This window comes from Lipotes vexillifer, unplaced genomic scaffold, assembly GCF_000442215.2.
Source record: "Lipotes vexillifer unplaced genomic scaffold, Lipotes_vexillifer_v1.1 scaffold178, whole genome shotgun sequence".
Lineage (NCBI taxonomy): Eukaryota > Metazoa > Chordata > Mammalia > Artiodactyla > Lipotidae > Lipotes > Lipotes vexillifer.
The window spans coordinates 1,077,857-1,085,952 of NW_006775603.1; positions in this window are offsets into that span (position 1 = coordinate 1,077,857).

The following is an 8,096-nucleotide window of genomic DNA, read 5'->3' on the forward strand; positions in this document are numbered from 1 at the left end:
ATCTTGGACTTCCCAGCCTCCTGAACAGTGAGAAGTAAATGATTGTTGTTGTAGCCACCCAATCTATGGTAATTGTGTGTTAGTAACTCAAACAGACTAAGATAGGCAGGCTAATTATAATTTTATAATTCGTTATATACATGATTAGAGTAATATGGATGAGCATGTACTAAAATATGAAGTTCATTTTGTTTCTTCTCAGGGGAGTGAAGATTTTCCTGAATTGCCTGGAAATAGAGCTTCAAATGAAGAGCCTAAAGTTTGGGAGCACCCACGTACCGTGCCACTCCTGTGAGACAGTTACCTCATCCAGAGCCCACCCTCTCACGCACAGCTCTATACATGTGAGTAGAGAAATGCTCAGCTGTTAGGGAATGGGGTGGATGTATGGTCAAAGACAGACCAGGTGGAGAGTGTGATCAAGTTGCTGTCTGGAAACTGTCAATGAAGTATGATAAGGAACAATGCAGGAACAAAACGGAGGTTCTTGAAACAATTAGTGCTGTTGATCAAAATCTACAGAACTTTGGTTCTAAAGTTTTCCAATACCTCCAGGATTTATCTACCAAGGAAAATTATATTGTAAAAATAGATTGCCTAAATACACAAGGCTGTGGGTTTTTTCCATTATGTATGGTTGCTTGCTAAAATTAATTTAATTTTTAAAAATTAAAAATCACTTCTGACTATAGACACTTACCTTTCTTGAACATTCTAATTTATTTTTAAAGAAAAATGAAACTCACTAGCATGAATATTATGATAACTAACTACTCTGCACCACTGAATTTCATAGAAAACCAAAATAACCTAGACAACGAAAAAAAAAAAAAAAGGAATAAAACCCAGAATCCTTAATCTTAATAGAGCATGCAACTGCCTATAATATTCCGACATGGATGGCCAGCTGTGGTTCCCCAGAGCACTTCTTGGATATTTGAAATGAGATTAAAAAGCAGTCTCATTTTCTTCACGCAGCAAACTGGAAAAGGCCCTCTAAAACTAGCTACTAGCAACATCTCTTTCTGAAAGTATACTACTACAGAGCATGCCCCACATCCAAATCCCTCCTAAAGAAATGACTGTGCCAAGAGGAAGTCTAGCTATGTTAGAAATTTCACCTCTGTATATAATATTAAGTGGAAGATGTACATTCCCACACAGCAGCCATTACTTCCCTTTACCTCAGTGTTACTTAGATTTCACCACAGTTTACGGTTCATTGCAAATGGAGTAGATAACCTGCAAGTGTGGAAATCTGTTCATGCCTCAGTGAGGCACCCTTTGTTGTTAATCGGTTTTACACGTTGTTTCAGATTTGGCTTTCAGCCTTTCCAACATCTTCATACAGAATGTGAATACCAATGGTAATATCCGTAATTTTCCTTCTTTGTGTTTTTGCCATCTAACGCTAAGCTGTCACCCCTTGAGTTCCATTCCCTTTATTTGGTACACAGCTTGACCCTATCTTGTTATATTCATCAGAACTTAGCCCCCATTGCATGGTTCTTTTTCTGATCCAACTGTGCCATAACCCTTGCTGTATTTCCTCTGTCTCAAGACACTTTCACATCTTGCAGTATTACCCTTCCATCTGGCAAATGGTCCTTTATGATTTTTTACTTATCAAGAAAGGCATGCTCCTTTGTTCAGGAGATTTTGTTTATTATATGTATATTTTCCACATATATTAAAATCATTGCCTGTCTCCTCAACATTACATTTTGGTAGATAATGTTTTTTGAGGAAATAGAAACATGAAACCTGAATAAGCTTGTGGTCTGTTAAAGATGTTAGGACACTAAGAAATAAACCCACTGATGAACATCCGTGTTACCGTGCTCCACTTGGATTCATTGACTACTAGTGTGGCTACCTAGTAAACTCAGTACTTCTATAAATAGAAGCCATTACTCTCTTAGAAAATCTTAACTACTGTTCAAAAATTAACTACAGGTATACCTAACAAGGATAAATATCCAACATCATTAACAAAATATGAAAGTGAAGTGAAAATTTAAAAAAATAATTAAAATATAAGAAGTAGATTGTCAATTTCTATTGCGTATCCAGACTGCTAGATACTAAACATTAACTTATGGGGTATTTTTTTCCCTCCTAAAGGAGGTGGAGAGAATGCTTTGGAATTAAGTTCCCTATGCTTCAATCCTATCACTGTAGCCGCAGTAATGCGGCACAGCTTTTGCTACTTTATTAGGGGCAATGTAAGTGACTTAGACTTGGATTCTACTTCTCTGTCATTTGTTAACTTTCAACTATAATCATACCAGTTAACTTTCCCATTCCCCGTTTCTTCATATTCCAAATGAAACAACTGTAGTATTTGATATCCCTGTTACACAACTCTGTGATGACATAACTACCACACGTTTCTCGTCTCCTATTTCTTATCCCTTAACCCTAATTCTCTAAAATTCCCGAGTTTCTTTCTAACATTAGTTTTGTGACTATTCTTCAAATTTATATAATTTTTAATTAAAAATAATGTATTATTGTATGTGCCTTCAGGAAATCTACTTTCAGTAGGTATACCAGCCAGTAGAGCATAGTTCCTAAAAAGCTAATGATAGGGAATGATCACCTAATTGACCTGTTTATTTTATATATTTAGAAACTGAGGGTCAAATAGATTAAGTAACTGATTAAAGTTCTTAACTATTTGGTAGCAGCATAGGAATAGATTCCCATTTATATGTAAATGCTATACATTTCCCTCCTTTCTGAATTCCCTCCAATCTGTTAATATTGTTGGGTTGGGGGTTTTTTAAGAAAAAATTTTATGCTGTACTCTCAGACTGATGCTTCATGGTCAACTTGTTATGAACTATATGATCATAAGCCATTTTTCTCTGCCAGATTTATGGGATATTTTTGTTTTCCCTCCTAATGCACAGCTCCACAGTTGTCTTTATTGAACTACATCCTGTATGTGATTATTTCTTTATTAAACTATGGTTTCTTGCAATCTTTGTGACCTTATTTAATCTTCTGGGCCTCAGCTTTCTCATTAGCAAAATAAGGGACTTTGAGTGAATTAACTCCTGAGGCACCTTTTACTTCCAAAGCACCGTTTTCCAAACTGGGACTGAATCTATGCCACTTTCAGATTTTAAAAATATGTTCTGTATTTTATCATCCAGACACTTGATGAGAAGTGTCCCAAATCAACTCTTCCAAGACACCATTTGTCACATTCTCCTGAAGTTGACATTAATGCGTTGATCACATCCCTATTACTCATTTATATTTTCTCTAAGTGTTTTCAGTTCAGGGGACATTTGTCGGTCGATGTTTTACAAAATTCCTGGGGCAGATTAATTTTATTTTCTGTATCTTTATATTTTTTTAGAAAGTTTTGCTTTTTCAAATTGATGAGCTTATACAGATTTATTTTTTATATTATTTCCAAGACTTTAAAAAGACGGAAGTGTTAAATCAGTTCAACTCAGTTTAAAAGATCAATATTCTACTGATTCCAGGAATACCAAATTTATCTAGTTTTAAGATTGAGAGACAAATGGACTGTAGTTATTGTCAGAGGCTTACAAAGCTTAAATTCATCTTGTAAAGTAATTTAGCTTTACTTTGTCTCCTAGAACTTTGATGGAATTAACCAAATTAGATGTGTAAGCTTCATTATTTTTTAACCAATTAATATAAAATTTTGAACAGTAAAAAAATAACATTGTTATTTCCCAATAACTTCATTTAGCTTTGCTATAAACTGCAATACCAAACTTGCCTGCAGTTCTTTCAAGACATTTACCGAATTAATTCAAATCTGTTTTGCTCCGTCTGTAAAATGACTGAATATAATGTGCTGTTCTGCTTCCAGGATTTCATTTCTGTCTCTAGAAAGAGACTCTGATCTTAACTTTGCCAGCAGAGGGCACATACACATATCCTTCTTTGTTTCTTCTAATCTACAAAAAGGAAATTTTTAAGAAGCCTCATTTGAGGTTCTATAACATATTACCTTATTGGAACTGAGTCTAACTGAAAAAAAGAAAACAACACAAACAACACATTAAGATTTTCTTTGAAAAGTCTAATGCCTGAATGAAAACCAAGAGACACTGGAATACTACTGCCACTGAACCAGAACATCAGTTTAATATATCTATTTTTGCGCTGCGAAATTTTGGGGAGATTTTACTGCTCATTTTGCTCTGGTCATATTTTGATCTGGCCTTTCTGCTTTTAGTATTCAATTCCGGACTTAGAATCAACAAAGAAGTGGTCAACTAATATTTATTTACGTGTTCATTTATTTGTAGAATTAGCAAAAATTCAAACAACCAATAATCTATGCTGTAGCCTAAAGTTGCTATAATAAACACATATGCAGACTATCGAATTTGACTGGACAGTTATTTAAATGTTTCTGAGAGAAGGAGCAATAAAAATCAGTCTGTTGACCATTTTGGTTAATGGCTTAACAACAGTCGTGAACATTTTAATCTTCTGGCTGCTTACAAAGAACGGATAGAATGGTAGCATTTTTTTACACTGTCAGCTACGTGAGCACAGTTGGAGTGCCTGTAATTTCAACATTATGCATATGCATCACATAATTATATAATTGCAGACACGTTGTGCCTGCACACATCGAAAGGTTATGCTTCTAAAATGGAAAAGTAATGTAGAAAAGCAGAAGTCAGAGGCTCATGTGCTGATATCTGTCTCCAGCAGCATACATTTTAAGGATTTTGTACAAGCCACCATACAGCCTGACTTGCACCAAAACCAATCCAAGAACTCACAAATGGATGTTCAAATGTTTTATCGACTTATATGAAATTCTAATGCATTACGTCAAGATGCTAACTAGTCTATACAGGTTAGTCTAAACTTTAGTATGTGTGGAACGAGAGCCACTGTGATTTGCTTTATTGAGATGTATAAGTCAGGACACTTCGGACTTCCTTTAAAAAATAAGTTATTTGAACCTTAAACACAGAAAAATATGAATATTAATGTAAGAGTTCAGTTCAAAGCTTAGATTCTGCTATTTTTAAGTTTTTCTAGCAAAAGATAATCAAAAGTGAAGACACAGACCTACTAGAGAACGGACTTGAGGATATGGGGAGAGGGAAGGGTGAGCTGGGACAAAGCGAGAGAGAGGCATGGACATATATACACTACCAAACGAAAGGTAGATAGCTAGTGGGAAGCAGCCGCATAGCACAGGGAGATCAGCTTGGTGCTTTGTGACCACCTAGAGGGGAGGGATAGGGAGGGGGGGAGGGATAGGGAGGGTGGGAGGGAGGGAGACGCAAGAGGGAAGAGATATGGGAACATATGTATAACTGATTCACTTTGTTATAAAGCAGAAACTAACACACCATTGTAAAGCAATTATACCCCAATAAAGATGTTAAAAAATAATAATAATTTTAAAAAATGGAAAAAGAAAGTTATTGTTGTAGGAGGAGAGACACGGTTCCAGACAAAAGAAGCAAAAACACCCTGAGAATATGAGACTATTTCCATTCATAGGAGGGCTTTTTCCAAATAAAGTCTTTTCTGATTGGGAACCCCAATAACTCCCTCCATAAAGAGTTATTTTTTCCAACTAAAGTCTTTTCCAATAGAGCCCAATTCCAATTGCAACCCCAATTGTAAGGTCACTGAGATTACTATTAATGATACCAAACATTTCGTCAGGTCCAAAAATCTTAAGCCATGTTTTAAAATTTACATATCTATATATAGCTTTAGTTAACATCTACATATATAATTATAAGTAATAATGCTTAATTATGATTTTTAAAAAGACCTAGTGCTTGTAGCCCATAATATTTTAATGTCTCTCTCTCTGTCTCTCTTTGACAACATAGAGACTCTACAGTCTTCAAAAATTGAATCTGTCTAATATCCATGAACTGGAATGCTGAGTAGAAAAGACAGAAATAAACTCTAAGAACACAGAATAATCAGGAAGGTTAAGTGCCTCACAAAGAAACAGACTGTACACACTGTGAGTACATATGTCATGTATGGTTTCCTTCCTAGCTGACAAACATCAGGCTCAAAACAATGCTTCTCCAGTAACATTACTTGTTTTTTCTCTCTCCATCCTCATCTGTCTACCTTTTCTGTCTTTCTTTCTCCTTTTGCTAAACTGGATTACAGAAACATAATTTGCTGAATTTATACCTAATACCTTAGGTATATATCATTTTACTTTAAAATCTGGCCAGTATCATGGAAAATTAATACGCTATTACTATGGCATGCATGGAGCAACGAGGCCTTAAGGAGGAGGTATCGGACCAGGACTCAGTGCTCCTAATTTTTTTGTAATGTACACTATGGAACTGGACCAACCTATCATCTTTCTTTAAGTCTCAGTTTACTTTACTTCCTGAAACAAAAGAACAGAACAAAAGCAAAATCTGTTTCAAATTTCTACGGCTTGCTTAAATTGTTAGTGTAACATAAATTAATTAAAATTTGTACTACTCTGGCTCATACAGATGTTTTCAAATGTGCAGCAATTGACTTCTCCTTTAGCAATAAGGTAGTGGGCAAAAACAAGAAACTTGTGGTGGTTCCTTAAGGTGTGAACCTACTGGGGTTTTCCATGATATGATTTATCCTGAAATAGAGAAAGAGAACTAGAACATAAACATTGATACTACACCAATTAAATGAATGCATTTATCATTCTAACCAATAAATTTATTTTAAAATTATTATTATTCATGTTTTATTTTTAACCTCTTAGGTTGTGTGAACCAACAATCCGAAGTGGATAAGTCAATTAATACCTTCACTTGAAAGAGCTAATAAAAGAATACTTTCTTTAGTTACCCGGGTAGCTTTTTATTAATCATATTATTTTGAGGTATTACTCATTTTGGAAGTGGGTGAATACTATGGACATATATTTATTTCTGTCCTATCTCAAATCTGCCTTGATGCAAACTAAACCTCTTATATGGAAGTGGGTATTCGGTTGCTTTTACGGTAATTATTTTGTGTTAATGATTAAACAGTACAATACATATGTTATAATTACAATGTGATAAAATCCTTACAAGAGCTAACATGAATAAATGAGATCAGTTTAATACTTTCCTTCCTAAACAATGGTCAAATGAGAAAAATATGGGTGAGAATGGGCTTGTGATAACTACATAAATAAATACTGAATTCCAGAGTACTTTGCATACACATGGAAGTGCTGTATCCCTTGGCAAGAAATTTTTTTAAATCAGTTTATTAGAGTTAAAGAAATGGAGCTGGGTGAAGGCAGAGAAAGCATCGTGGAGGTCCCCAGCTATAGGTGAACTTTCTGCTTGCCACCAGAAGGTTGCAGGTTCGTGGAGGTCTGCTATTTAAAAGATGGAGAGTATATATACCTTGAGGTTGACAGAAGGGCGTTGTTAGTAGCGATGATGGTAGGTGTGATGATAAAACCTAATTAGGTGGTTACTAGCATGTTGGAAACAAAAGGAAGATCATATCTATTCAGAAGCTAAAATGTGCTAATACCAAATTAGATGCTTAGTCAATATAACCACCACTGCATGTGGTAAGTGCTTATACCTCAGAGAAGCAGTTAATTATCTCTCTTCAATTTACCAGTCTCTGCTTGAAACCCAACTTTAACCATATATTTAATGCCATAGTTGAGGAAGATGTAGGTTTTTTCCCCTGTATGAAACAGAATCAATCTATTTCTTCCCCAGAGAGTGACATTTAATCACCCCTGTGTTACTAGGCTTATGACTGGGATTATGATTATTATTCTCATTTGCCTTGGAGGCTCTGTGCTTTCAAAGCCTTTATAGCAAATCACATACCCACGGAGAAAGGTCCACTGACCAGCAGTTCCCCAGCAACCTTTACCAAGTGGGCCCTGAAGAAACTTCTCCATATTTTCTAGTGCATGGTTTTAAGTTGTTTTTATTCTATACAGAGTAGGTGCAGGCCACACACAAAAACATTTCAATTTCTAATTGTATATCTGAGTCAACTTTATAAATTTGATATCCAAAAATAACACTTTGGTCAAGATTAGTGGTTATTTTTTATATCCTCTTGATTTTTTTTTTTTTTTTTTTTTT